This window comes from Heterodontus francisci, unplaced genomic scaffold (genome assembly GCF_036365525.1).
Source record: "Heterodontus francisci isolate sHetFra1 unplaced genomic scaffold, sHetFra1.hap1 HAP1_SCAFFOLD_84, whole genome shotgun sequence".
Taxonomy (NCBI): domain Eukaryota; kingdom Metazoa; phylum Chordata; class Chondrichthyes; order Heterodontiformes; family Heterodontidae; genus Heterodontus; species Heterodontus francisci.
This window is the reverse complement of record NW_027140330.1, coordinates 2,140,119-2,155,287: the sequence shown is the minus strand read 5'-3', so window position 1 is coordinate 2,155,287 and position 15,169 is coordinate 2,140,119.

Here is a 15,169-nt window from a genome sequence, read left to right as displayed (position 1 = left end):
TTGTATAAGATTGAGGGTCTATATTAGTTTGAGGAACTGTGTTAGATTGATGTGCTGTGTTAGTGATTGTGGTGGGATGGTAGTAATGGTAATATCAGTGAGACATTAATCCAGATGCCTAGATTCTAGTACCCTGTGGACATGGGATCAGATCCCTGCTGGTGGAATTTAAATTCAGTTAATTGATAAAGAGATCCAGAATTGAAAGCTAGTCTCAGTAACACCAACATGCAAAGAAGGAGTCGGAGTAGGTCACTCGACCCCTTGAACCTGCTCCGTGATTCAATATGACCATGCCTGAACTGATTACTCCACATTTCCACCTACCCCAATAACCTTCCACCTTCTTACTCATCAAGAATATATCTACCTCTGCCTTAAAAATATTCAAAGACTCTACTTCCTCTGCTTTTTGAGGAAGATAATTCCAAAGACTCACAACCCTCTGAGAGAAAACATTCTCCTCATCTCTGTCTTCAATGGTGCCATGCAACTACAATCAATTGTAAAAACCCATCTGATTCACGAATATCCTTTATGGAAGGAAATCTGACATCATTACTAGGTCTGACCGACTTGTGGCTCTGACCCACAGCAATGTGATTGAATCTTAACTGCCTCTGAAATGGCCAGGCAAGCCACTCAGTTGTTAAAGGCCATTGGGGAGGGGCAACACATGGTGGCCTTTCCAGCGACACCCACATCCCATGAATGAATCAAGAAAAAGTTTGAGGGTCTTTGTTAGTTTAATGCACTGTATTAATTTGTGTGATGATTAGTTTCTGGGACAGCATTATTTTGAGGATTTGATACTTGCATTAGTTTGAGGTGATGTATTAGTTTGAGGAATTGTATTGGCCTGAGGGGCTGTAATAATTTCCGGGGCTGCAATAATTTGAGTGACTGTATTAGTTTCTGGGACAACTTAGTTTGAGGGGCTGTATAAGTTTCAGGATCCAGATGCACAATTCCCTTATTTGATTGTTTACTGAATGTTCAGAGTTAATGCGAACAGCCACATCTTAGAATACAGTATAGCAGCAGCCCTGAGAGGACACACTAACATTAGGAATTGAATTACTGATCAATCACAGCAGAGTAAAAACCATCACTGAATCAACATGAGATATATAGAAATGTGTGATGGTGTTTCAAGGAACATCAGCATTGTTGGGAGATTACAGCTTCTAATTATCAGGAGTTAATTCATGTGATCAGAACCACCCAGTCTTTGGGATATTTGAATTTAATCTCAGCACTAAATGTATTCCATCACAACAGGGACTTAACTCTTCTGTTGTAATCAGTTGCTTGACATTTAAATTACAGATATAATTTATCCAAGGTTGCAACCTCAATGTCCCAGTGGAGTTCCCACCAAATATAAATTAAAGGCTTTGTCTCAGAGTTTAATACAGAGAGATTACCTGCAGCACGAAGGTGACAGATCACCAGACACAGAAAATGCATCGACCAATTAACAGTATCTATAAAATATACTTTGTGATCCTTGCCATCATTGGTGTTCCTGGTAAGTGACTATAACCATTGAAGTTGTGTAAATCTGTGTGTGAGCTGGTCTCTGGTTTTGGTTTGTGACTAATAACGTTACATGTTGGTCTACTGGTAATTGTTATACAAACAACTGATCAGTCAAATCTCTTGAATTATCGCTGCCTCAACTGAAATAAAGCCTCGGTTTGTAGCTCACAGTCTTGCTGTATTATCAAGTTATTGCCTTTGTTCGAATATTGTGTATTGTTTCTGAGGGAAGGTATTACTGGGATTATCTGTCACTGCAGAATTGTACTGAGTGTGTGTCACTAACCAGAGTGGAACACCTGATCCCAGTGGCCATGAATTACTGGGAGTATCTGTCATTGTAGAATTGTACTGAGTGTGTGTCACTAACCAGAGTGGAGCACCTGATCCCAGTGACCATGTATCACTGAGAGTATCTGTCACTCTCCCGGAGCGGTGAGGAGATAGAGCAAGTTACCTCGGGTGGAAAAAAACTGAAAAATTGTCGTCACGGAATAGCTGTGACCTGAGTGACTGGTTGGGAATCTGCACTGAATTTGAAAATAAAACATTGATGAAATAATTAACCCTAATTAACGAATTAATTAATAAGTAGAGGAGTAACTGAACCGGAGAGGAGATTACTATAGTTAGCATTTCATATTTATAGCAGAAATCTAGCGCTCGTGCCCATATAATTAATTGCAACTTAATTTTGTAAGGATTTAATAAGTATTTATTTTAAATTAATTTATTAATTAGTGTTGAAATGTCAGTTAGAGGGGTAAAGTGCTTCACCTGTCAGATGTGGGAGGTCCGTGACGCTTCCAACGTTCCAGACAACTACATCTGCAGGAAGTATACCAAATTGCAGCTCCTCACAGACCGCATGGATCGGTTGGAGCAGCAATTGGATGCACTTAGGAGGATGCGGGTGGTGGAAAACATCATTGACAGGAGTTTTAGAGACGTGGTAACACCCAAGGTGCTGGCCGATAGATGGGTGACCGCTAGAAGGGGCAGGCAGTCAGTGCAGGAATCCCTGTTGCTGTCCCCCTCTCTAACAAGTAGACCGTTTTGGATACAGTTGGGGGAGAGGGCGTGACCTATCAGGGGAAAATAACAGCAGCAGCCAGAGCAGTGGCACCACGGCTGGCTCTGTTGTTCAGCAGGGAGGGACAAAGCGCAGAAGAGCAATAGTTATAGTGGACTCTATAGTCAGGGGCACAGATAGGCGCTTCTGTGGACGCGGAAGAGACTCCAGGATGGTATGTTGCCTCCCTGGTGCCAGGGTCAAGGATGTCTCTGAACGGACAGGGGGCATTCTGAAGGAGGAGGGTGAACAGCCAGAGGTTGTGGGACACATCGGTGCCAACGACATAGGAAGGAAGAGTGACGAGATCCTGCAGGGGGAGTTCAGGGAGTTAGGTAGTAAGTTATAAAAACAGGACCTCTAGGATTGCAATCACGGGATTATTCCCTGTGCCACATGCCAGTGAGGCTAGAAATAGGGAAATAGTGCATCTAAACACGTGGCTAAACAGCTGGTGTACGAGGGAGGGTTTCAGATATCTGGATCATTGGGATCTCTTCCGGGACAATTGGGACCTGTACAAGAAGGACGGGTTGCACCTAAACTGGAGGGGCACAAATATCCTGGCTCCGAGGTTTGCTAGCGTCACTCAGGAGGGTTTAAACTCGTGTGGCCGGGGGGTGGGAACCAGAGCAGAAGGTCAGCAGGTGAAATAACTGAGGGGGAACTTGTGCATAAGGCCAGTATTACTGAGAAAAATAGCAGGCAGGGAGATGTTGCTGACCACAGTGGGACTGGTGGACTGAAGTGCATTTGTTTCAAAGTGACAAGTATAACAGGGTAAGGCAGATGAACTTAGAGCTTGGATTAGTACTTGGAACTATGATGTTGTTGCTATTACAGAGACATGACTGAGGGAAGGACAGGATTGGCAGCTAAACGTTCCGGCATTTAAAGGCGAGATAGAGGGGGATATAAAAGCGGTGGGGGGCTTGCGTTACTGGTTAAGGAAAATATCACAGCTGTACTGCGGGAGGACACCTCGGAGGGATCATGCAGTGAGGCAATATGGGTGGAGCTCAGGAATAGGAAGGGTGTTGGGGGTTTGCTACAGGCCTCCCAACAGCCAGCGGGAGACAGAGGAGCAGATATGCAGACAGATTTTGGAAAGATGTAAAAGCAACAGGGTTGCTGTGGTGGGTGATTTTAACTTCTCCTATATTGACTGGGACTCACTTAGTGCTAGGGGCTTGGATGGGGCAGAATTTGTAAGGAGCATCCAGGAGGGCTTCTTGAAACAATATGTAGATAGTTCAACTAGGGAAGTGGCCCTACCGGACCTGGTATTGGGAAATAAGCCCGGCCAGGTGGTTGAAGTTTCAGTAAGGGACAGTTTCGGGAAGATAATTCCCTAAGTTTTAAAGTACTGTGTATAAGGATAAGAGTAGTCCTTGGGTGAAGGTGCTAAATTGGGGGAAGCCTAATTATAACAATATTAGGCAGGAACTGAAGAATTTAGATTGGGGGCGGCTGTTTGTAGGTAAATCTACTTCTGACGTGTGGGACTCTTTCAAACGTCAGTTGATTAGAATCCAGGACCGGCATATGCCTGTGAGGATGAAGGATAAGTTTGGCAAGCTTCGGGAACATTGGATAACGAGGGAAATTGTGAGCCTAGCCAAAAGGAAAAACGAAGCATTCATAAGGGCGAGATGGATGGAAATAGACAAAGCCCTAGCGGAATATAAAGGAAGTAGGAAGGGAACTTAAGCAGGGAGTCAGGATGGCTAAAAGGGGTCACGAAAAGTCATTGGCAAACATTATTAAGGAGAACCCCAAGGATTTTTATACATATATAAAGAGCAAGAGGGTAGCCAGGTAAAGGGTTGGCCAACCCAGATGGGATTTATCCTAGGATTCTCTGGGAAGCCAGGGAGGAGATTGCAGAGCCTTTGTCCTTGATCTTCATGTCGTCATTGTCGACAGGAATAGTGCCAGAAGACTGGAGGATAGCAAATGTTGTCCCCTTGTTCAAGAAGGGGAGTAGAGACAGCCCTGGTAATTATAGACCTGTGAGCCTTACTTCGCTTGTGGGTAAAATGTCGGAAAAGGTTATAAGAGATAGGATTTATAATCATCTTGAAAAGAAGAAGTTCATTAGCGATAGTCAGCATGGTTTTGTGAAGGGTAGGTCGTGCCTCACAAACCTTATTGAGTTTTCGAGAAGGTGACCAAACAGGTGGATGAGGGTAAAGCCGTGGATGTGGTGTATATGGATTTCAGTAAGGCGTTTGATAAGGTTCCCCATGGTAGGCTATTGCAGAAAATACGGAAGTACGGGATTGAAGGTGATTTAGTGCTTTGAATCAGAAATTGGCTAGCTGAAAGAAGACAGAGGGTGGTGGATGATGGCAAATGTTCATCCTGGAGTTTCGTTACTAGTGGTGTACCGCAAGGATCTGTTTTGGGGCCACTGCTGTTTGTCATTTTTTTCAATGACCTGGATGAGGGTGTAGAAGGGTGGGTTAGTAAATTTGCGGATGACACGAAGGTCGGTGGAGTTGTGGATAGTGCCGAAGGATGTTGTCGGTTACAGAGGGACATAGATAGGCTGCAGAGCTGGGCTGAGAGATGGCAAATGGAGTTTAATGCGGAAAAGTGTGAGGTGATTCACTTTGGAAGGAGTAACAGGAATGCAGAGTACTGGGCGAATGGGAAGATTCTTGGTAGTGTAGATGAGCAGAGAGATCTTGGTGTCCAGGTACATAAATCCCTGAACGTTGCCACCCAGGTTAATAGGGCTGCTAAGAAGGCATATGGTGTGTTAGCTTTTATTAGTAAGGGGATCGAGTTTCGGTGCCACGAGGTCATCCTGCAGCTGTACAGAACTCTGGTGCGGCCGCACCTGGAGTATTGCGTGCAGTTCTGGTCACCGCATTATAGGTAGGATGTGGAAGATTTGGAAAGGGTGCAGAGGAGATTTACTAGGATGTTGCCTGGTATGGAGGGAAGGTCTTACGAGGAAAGGCTGAGGGACTTGAGGTTGTTTTCGTCAGAGAGAAGGAGGAGGAGAGGTGACTTAATAGAGACATATAAGATAATCAGAGGGTTAGATAGGGTGGATAGTGAGAGTCATTTTCCTCGGATGGTGATGGCAAACACATAGCTTTAAGTTGAGGGGTGCTAGATATAGGACAGATGTCAGAGGTAGTTTCTTTACTCAGAGAGTAGTAGGGGCGTGGAACGCCCTGGCTGCAACTGTAGTAGACTCGCCAACTAACTGGAGTGCAACACCTGATCCCAGTGTCCACGTTTTACTGGGAGTATCTGTCACTTTGGAATTGGACTGTGTGTGTGCCAGCAACTGGCGTGGGATAAACTAGTTATACTTTGAAATCAATCTTTCAGGTGACTTATCTCTCCACTCCACGGAGCTGCCTCCGTGGTTTATGAATGTAATTGGTGACAAACAGGATGATTTTTGAGGTTGGTTGAAGATGTTGTGTGATAAGTGCATGAAGTGAAATGCATTGATTTTGCTCTGTTTCCCATTGAACTTCACCAATTGATTCAGACGTTGACTATTTACTGACAGGTAAACAGCATCACAGCACTGTTACAATATTCTAATACTCTGGATAATGACTTATTCTTACTCTGAGTATAGTGACTGTAAACACTGTCTCGTGCTGATTAATCCCCTTCCCGCCAGCACAGTCCTGGGAATCTGTGGATCATGCGTGTTGAATGTTGTTATCTTGCTGTTACACAGGATGAAAGTTGGGCTGTGGTTATTCCAGTTCTGTAATTGATTAAGCTTTGATGAACAATTTTTTATCTTTGATTTGGTGTCTTCACACATGTAACCTATAGTGATCTCTACCCTTCGCTCAGTGAGATGTGCCTCTGTGAGTGGCACCGTGAGGCAGCAGTTAGCACCACAGCTCCAGTGACTAGGGTTCTGTTCTGGATACTGGCTGTGTGGAGTTGGCAAGTTCGCGCTATGGCTGCGTGGGTTTCCACTGGGTGCTCTGGTTTCCTCCCACAGCCAAAGATTTGCAGGTTGATAGGTAAATTGCTCCTAGTGTAAGTAGGTGGTAGAAGAATTGAGGGAAGGCGGTAGGGAAAATGGAGTTTATGTAGGCTCAGTATAAATGGGTGGTTGTTGGTCAGCACAGCCTCAGTGGACCAGAGGGCCTGTTTTGGGGATGTTGCTCTCTATGACTCCAATACGCACATATAAATTAGGAATAGGGTAGGCCTCTTGAGCCTGCTGGGCTGCGCAATATGTTCATGGCTGAACTGATTACTCCACGTTTCTATTTACCCCCGATAGACTTTCATCCCTTGCTTACCAAGAATCTATCGACCTCTGCCTGAAAAAATATTCAAGGACTCTACTTCCACTGCCTTTTGAGGAAGAGAATTCCAAAGACTTTCGACCCTCTCAGAGAAAAAGTTTCTCCTCATCTGTGCCTTAAATGGGCGAACCCCAGTTGGAGATTCTCCAACAAGGGGAAAAATCCTTTCCACATCCACCCTGTCAAGACTCCTCAGGATCGTATATGTTTCAATCAAGTCGCATCTTACTCTGCTAAATTCCAGAGGATTCAAGCAGAGCCAGTCCAATCATTCCTCAAACGACAGCCCGTCCATTCCAGGCATTAATTAGAATTAATTAGAACATTACAGCGCAGTACAGGCCCTTCGGCCCGCGATGTTGCGCCGACCTGTGAAACCATCTGACCTACATTGTTCCATTTTCATCCATATGTCTATCCAATGACCACTTAAATGCCCTTAAAGTGGGCGCGTCTACTACTGTTGCAGGCAGGGCGTTCCACGCCCCTACTACACTCTGAGTAAAGAAACTACCTCTAACCTCTGTCCCATATTTATCACCCCTCAACTTAAAGCTATGTCCCCTCGTGTTTGCCATCACCATCCCAGGAAAAAGACTCTCACTATCCACCCTATCTCACCCTCTGATTATCTTATATGTCTCTATTAAGTCACCTCTCCTCCTCCTTCTCTCCAATGAAAACAACCTCAAGTCCCTCAGCCTTTCCTCATAAGAACTTCCCTCCAAACCAGGCAACATCCTGGTAAATCTCCTCTGCACCCTTTCCAAAGCTTCCACATCCTTCCTATAAAGCGGTGACCAGAACTGCACGCAATACACCAGGTGCGGCCTCACCAGAGTTTTGTACAGCTGCAGCATGACCTCGTGGCTCCGAAACTCGAACCCCCTACGAATAAAAGCTAACACACCATATGCCTTCTTAACAGCCCTATTAATCTGGGTAGCAGCTTTCAGGGATTTATGTACCTGGACACCAAGATCTCTCTGTTCATCTGCACTACCAAGAATCTTCCCATTAGCCCAGTACTCTGCATTCCTGTTACTCCTTCCAAAGTGAATCACCTCACACCTTTCCACATTAAACTCCATTTGCCATCTCTCAGCCCAGCTCTGCAGCCTATCTATGTCCCTCTGTACCCTACAACATCCTTCGGCACTATCCACAACTCCACCGACCTTCGTGTCATCCGCAAATTTATTAACCCACCCTTCTACACCCTCTTCCAGGTCATTTATAAAAATGACAAACAGCAGTGGCCCCAAAACAGATCCTTGCGGAACACCACGAGTAACTAAACTCCAGGATGAACATTTTCCATCAACCACCACCCTCTGTCTTCTTTCAGCTAGCCAATTTCTGATCAAAAGCTCTAAATCACCTTCAACCCCATACTTCCGTATTTTCTGCAATAACCTACCGTGGGGAACCTTATCAAACGCCTTACTGAAATCCATATGCACCACATCCACTGCTTTACCCTCATCCACCTGTTTGGTCACCTTCTCGAAAAACTCAATCAGGTTTGTGAGGCACGACCTACCCTTCACAAAACCGTGCTGACTATCGCTAATGAACCTATTCTTTTCAAGATGATTATAAATCCTGTCTCTTATAACCTTTTCCAACATTTTACCCACAACCGAAGTAAGGCTCACAGGTCTATAATTACCAGGGCTGTCTCTTTTCCCCTTCTTGAACAAGGGGACAACAGTTGCTATCCTCCAATCTTCCGGCACTATTCCTGTCGACAATGACGACATAAAGATCAAGGACAAAGGCTCTGCAATCTCCTCCCTGGCTTCCCAGAGAATACTCGGATAAATCCCATCTGGCCCAGGGGACCTATCGATTTTCACACTTTCCAAAATTGCTAACACCTCCTCCTTGTGAACCTCAATCCCATCTAGCCTAGTAGTCTGAATCTCAGTATTCTCCTCGACAACATTTTCCTTCTCTACTGTAAATACTGACGCAAAATATTCATTTAACGCTTCCCCTATCTCCTCTGATTCCACACACAACTTCCCACTACTATCCTTGATTGGCCCTAATCTAACTCTAGTCATTCTTTTATTCCTGATATACCTATAGAAAGCCTTAGGGTTTTCCTTGATCCTATCCGCCAATGACTTCTCGTGTCCTCTCCTTGCTCTTCTTTGCTCTCCCTTTGGATCCTTCCTGGCTAGCTTGTAACTCTCAAGCGCCCGAACTGAGCCTTCATCTAGTAAACCTTCTCTGTACTACCTCCAATGCAGTTACATCTTTCCATAAATGAAGAGACCAGTATTATGGAATCATATATAGTTTAAGGCATAGGAAGAGGCCACTTGGCCCATCGTACATCCATTTCGGATTTTCATAAAACATAGATCAGCCCGGCTGCAGTAAATAATAATGTTAGTGAATAGTTAATAATGAAATAAATAGTGCACCGCTTCAATAAAAAATCCACTTCAATATCTGTCATATTATTAATGAATTGATGAATGTGATTTATAATCAACTTACAGAGAATTACATCAACATTTGAGCGCAGAAACTGGCTATTCCACTAAACTGGTTTATGTCTGTCTTTATGCACTTCACAGGCCTCTCCACATCCCAGCCTATCTAACCCTATCAGCATATCCTTCCCAGACCTTTCTCGCTCACGTATATTTCTAGATCCGCCTTCAATCCTATTCACCTCAACTACTCCATGTGGTAGCAAGTTTCACGTTCTCACCACTCTCTGAGTAAAGAATCCTCTCCTCAATTCCTTCTTGAATTTATTAGTGACTATCCTGATGAACACCATGTTTGGACTCCTCACAAGTGGCAATATTGTTACTAACGTGCCTCTGTGTTTTGTTAAATATAATTTTTGAAGATTCATTTTTGAACGATTGAAGAAATGCTAAACTTTGGGGTTTGCAAAGGGTGTCATGTAAAGGCCTGGAAATGTTTTTAAGAGCGACACTGAGAAGTCTTGTGAGGAAATTACGTCTTTTCGGGAAGCCACTTGACTTCCAGCAACAACAACAAGACTTTCCGGGAAACCATCTGACTTCTAGTTCAATAAACGACAGAGTACTTTGGTCACCTGGAGCAGTTGTTTACAGAGAAGTGACAGGTCAAGATTAATGGAGGTCAAAGGTTGAACTCCTGTTGCTGGTTTCACTTTCGAATCGTTTTGAATTTGGGTCAAACTGTATAAAAAGGGAGAGAACTTCCAAGGACAGAAGAGAACTTTCAAGGAGTGAAGAGAATTCCCAAGGATGGAGAGAAGACCACAGCCCATCTCAGCTTTCTAGCACCTCTCTAAAAGACCCTGAGAAGTTCACTGTGTCAATTTATCTCATCTCCTGTTTTTGAAGAAAAGCCTGCTAAACTAATTTTCAACACTGTCTGAAAATAACTTTTCTAAATTATCCCAGTGACCCATCCAAATGTTCTTGGAGGCCATACTGCATGCCGGTTTTAGAAGACAACATATCTCATCTGCTGTTCCTTCATGAATGAGCATGTATTCAGCACTTTTTTATCTGTAATAGAGCTCTAAAAACAAAATCCCTTTATTTTTCCAGTTAAGCGCTGTATGTGTGCGTGAATGTGAAAACGGTCAATAGGGAAGTTTAAAATTTCAATCTGTGTGTTTACATTTTACTTCGTTTTTGGTTAACGCTTGTTTTGTAATAAACCGATAATTTTGTTCTTTGTGAAAGAAACCTGGTTGGTGTGTTTTAATCTGGGATAAAAATAGAGTCTATGATTGACCGTATCAGTAAGTGAGAAAACATTTAAATATACGTTCTGACCCCTGGAAAAAGTGAAACTAGAATAAACAGTGTACTCCTCCCGCTCGATCACGGCAACATCATCTTCACATATCCTCTGCCAAATCTAATCTTCATTTTAATGGCCTCTATTAAGTCACCCCACAGCCTTCTCTTATCTGGAGAAAAGACCTTTCTGCCTGTCTTTCTCTTCCTCTGGAAATGATCCCCTGAGCTTTGATCGTATTTCCATGGTCCTGTTAAGCTTTGATTCTAATGTACAGTGGCGCAGTGGTTAGCACCGCAGCCTCACAGCTCCATCAACCCGCGTTCAATTCTGGGTACTGCCTGATTGGAGTTTGCAAGTTCTTCCTGTGTCTGCTTGGGTTTCCTTCGGGTGCTCCGGTTTCCTCCCACATGCCACAGACTTGCAGGTTGATAGGTAAATTGGCCGTTATAAATTGCCCCTAGTATAGGTAGGTGGTAGGGTAATATAGGGACAGGTGGGGATCTGGTAGGAATATGGAATTAGTGTATGATTAGTATAAATGTGTGGTTGATGGTCGGCACAGACTCGGTGGGCCGAAGGGCCTGTTTCAGTGCTGTATCTCTAAAATAAAAAAAATATATCATTTCTGAATCTGTAGCCCCAGAAACTTTTGCCCCTTTGATTACTTTATCAATTATCTTCCGCCTTTCTACCTTAAATCTCTTGGAGTTGTTTGATAAATTCTTTCAATTATTTCTTGACAGTTAGTTCCCTCACTATTTTCTCACTTCTTCAGCATCACCAACTGTTCCATTCTGCACTACTATCCCACAACATGTGTGTCTTCCTTCCTTCTGATGTCGGAGCTGCTCTCCAGATGTCCATTTATATTTCTGTCCATGTCACTCCGCCCCTCTCTACTCCAATGTTCAGTAAACCCGAGCTGTCCTTTAACTCACAGCAGACGGGATCATTCCTGACCAACAGCAGTCGGTCGTTTCCAAGCCAATTTCCCTGGACCGTCTCCCATGGGTACATTCAGATGGCCTCATTTGGAATTTATGAGTTTGGCTGCATTCGCTTGTCATTCCCACTGGACATACCTCCCTTCCTCACCTGCTCTGAAGTTCTCTGGTTCCCTTTTTCACCTCTTTTTCTGGTACATTCTTTCACCTTGAACTGGAAAATATATCAAACTTGCTTCTATTTTCCATTCCTCCCTTGGCTTCTCATGGTTCATCTCTAACTCTTCCCTTCCATCCTTCGACTTCAATAAATCCATTTCAGGGGACTGACTGTCCACTAATATCTGTTATAATCCCACCACCTCTCACAGCCAGCTTGACTAAACTTGCTCCCATCCCATTTCCCGTAGGACTCCATTCCATTCTCCCCTTCTTCTCACCTTCCACTCCAACTGCCTTCACAGGCAACAAATCATCCTCCACCATTTCCACCTTGTCGAGCTAAAACCAACATGAAAGGTCACAGACCTGAAATGTTAACGCTGCTTCTGTCTCGACAGATGCTGCTGGACCTGCTGAGTATTTCCAGCACTTTCTGTTTTCATTTCAGATTTCCAGCATCCACAGTATTTTGCTTTTATTACCAAACACATCTTCCCATCCACTCCTGTCCTCCCAACCGTTGTAACACACTGGTTCACACTTCTGTCACCCCCAACATCCTGTTTGCCTCCTCCGCCCAGCGCCTTCCTATACAAGCACAGTAGATACAACATCTGGCCTTTCATTTCCTTCCTTCCCACTGTCCAGGGCCCAAACACTCCATCCAGGTGAAACAGAGATTTACTTGTGTACTTCTTCCAGTGTAGTTACTGTATTCACTGCCCACCATGCAGTTTCCTGTACCTTGGAAATGACAGATTGCAGATTGAGTGATTTATTTGCTGAACATTTTCTTTCAGTCTATAAACAGGACCCTGAGCCTCTGGTCACTTTCCCCTTTAATTCTACATCCCGTTCTGTCCTCTCTCTCCTCTGATTGGGCAGCAAACCTTGGAAGCGGGACATTCTTGCTCACATGACAGATCCCTGACTGCAGGTTACCTGAGCCACAGAAAATTCAGTCGTGGCTTCCAGGCCCGGTGAAGACAGGCTTGTGCCCGGCTTTCCAGCCGGTGGGCAGGGACACCACATCCTCATGAAATTCTGTCCGTGTGCTCTGTTTCTCTCTCCACAGATGCTGTCTGTTCACTGCTTTTATCAGATTTGAAGCAAGCTCAGTATTTTGATTTCACTCAAATACGTAGAGCTGGATATTAACAGCAGCAGATATGTAGGTAGGTGGGAGGGAGTGAGGACAGAGTTTCAGCATGCTATGATGTTTTAATGTGTGTCCTTTGTCCGTGGCAGGTTCCCCGCTTGTAAGTAAACCTGATAGGCAGGCTTGGCGTCCAGTTACACGAGATGGACCGTGGAGAAGGCCGTAGGACAAAATATGTCTCAACCATGATCATGAGGGGAGTTGTCCAAACGGGGGCTGCCCAATCCCCAACCCCTGGATGTTCCCCTATCCTGACGGAGTATCATAGAGTCATAGAATCGTGCAGCATCGAAACAGGCCCTTCGGCCCACCGTGTCCATGCTGACCATAATGCCTATCTATACTAATCCCACCTGCCTGCATTAATTCCATATTCCTCTATGCCTTGCTCGTACAAATACCTGTCCAGATGCCTCTTAAATGTCGCTACTGTTCCTGCCTCCACAACCTCCTCTGGCAGCTCATTCCAGATACCGACTACTCTTTGTGTGAAAGATTTATCCCTTTGATCCCCTTTAAACCTCCTCCCTCTCACCTTAAAGCAATGCCCTCTCGTTTTAGTCATCCCTACCATGGAAAACAGACTCTGGCTATCTACCCTATCTATGTCTCTCATAATTGTATATACATCTATCATGTCCCCGCTCAGCCTCCTTCACTCCAGGAGTGATGCCAGTCTGCTGCAGATGTCCAATTCCAGGACAGTCCGATCCCAGATGCTGGGATGGTGCACATCCAGGGTAGGTTGGAGGTTGGTTCAACCCTTGGGATGTCTGATCCATGACCCAATAGTACATGTGTCGATCCGTGGTTTCCATTTACCTCAGATCATAGAGGGATTCCAATCCCAGGAATGGGGAGGTGATTGTCAATTCAGAATATTATTGTGTGGAGGGTAGTGTCTGATGGAGAAACCTGCTCCTTCAATGGTAAACCTGTAAAGCAGGTTAAATCAGAGGCTTGAAACCTCATTATAACATTTAACATGCGGACCCGTCTCCTGGGTGTAGTTGGTGCTACTCTCCTGTCCCTCCTCTGTTAAACCTGAAAGTGCACAGTTTGGATGTGGGTTGAGTTGGTGATTGAGATTTTTAAGTTTTAAACACTGACTCGATCCCAACCCACCCAGTTTTGGTGTTAAAATCGAGCCCTTACTATCTGGGTAAGACACGGAGAATGTTTGATCAGTAATTTCCAGTTTCTTTTCCCTTCTCTCTCTTACAGTTAATTTACTGGCGATTGTGATCCTGTCTCAGGGAAAGTGCGGACTTTCCACCTGCACCACTCGCTACATGGTGGCCATGGCAACGGCGGATCTGCTGGAGATTATCATTGAGGTCGTACTGTGGCGGATCAATTATTATTTTTTCCCGGGATCTTTCCTGAACATCACCCCTGTGTGTAGTATTATAATTGTCCTGTTTCGTACAGCCACAGTTTGTTCTGTCTGGTTCACCATCACTTTCTCCTTTGATCGATTTGTGGCCATTTGTTGCCAGAAGCTGAAAACTAAATATTGCACCGAGAAAACTGCAGCTGTGGTTCTGGCAACAACCTGCATTCTGCTCTGTTTAAAAAACATCCCCCTCTACTTTATATATGAACCTGGAGAGATAATCGACAATGTACCATGGTTCTGTTATATAAAGCCAAGCTATTTTACTGATGCCAGATGGATAGGATTTGACAGTTTTGATCTGGTTTTAACCCCATTACTCCCATTTGCTTTAATTCTGTTGCTCAATGCTCTGACAGTCAGACACATTTTAGTGACCAGTCGAGTCCGCAAGGGACTGAGGGGTCAGAGCAAGGGAGAGAATCGCAGTGACCCAGAGATGGAGAGCAGAAGGAAGTCTGTGATTTTACTCTTCTCCATATCCGGCAACTTCATACTTCTGTGGTTGACATATGTTATATATTTTATAACTTGTTATATTGCAGGGACATATCTCGAGGATTACACTGATCCATTCTATATATTTGGACAAGTCGGATTCATGCTGCAGATTCTAAGTTGCTGCACAAATACATTTATTTATGGGGTGACTCAGTCCAAGTTCAGAGAGCAGGTCAAGTACATGGTGAAATTACCGGTTACATCAATTTATCAATTAATTAATAAACTAAACAACTGAGAGCAGTCCAGAGGTGGTTCCCAGTGTTTCTTGTGTATGAATGCACAGAAGCCGACAGCCCCTTGGTGGCTGCTCGGATGGGTGGG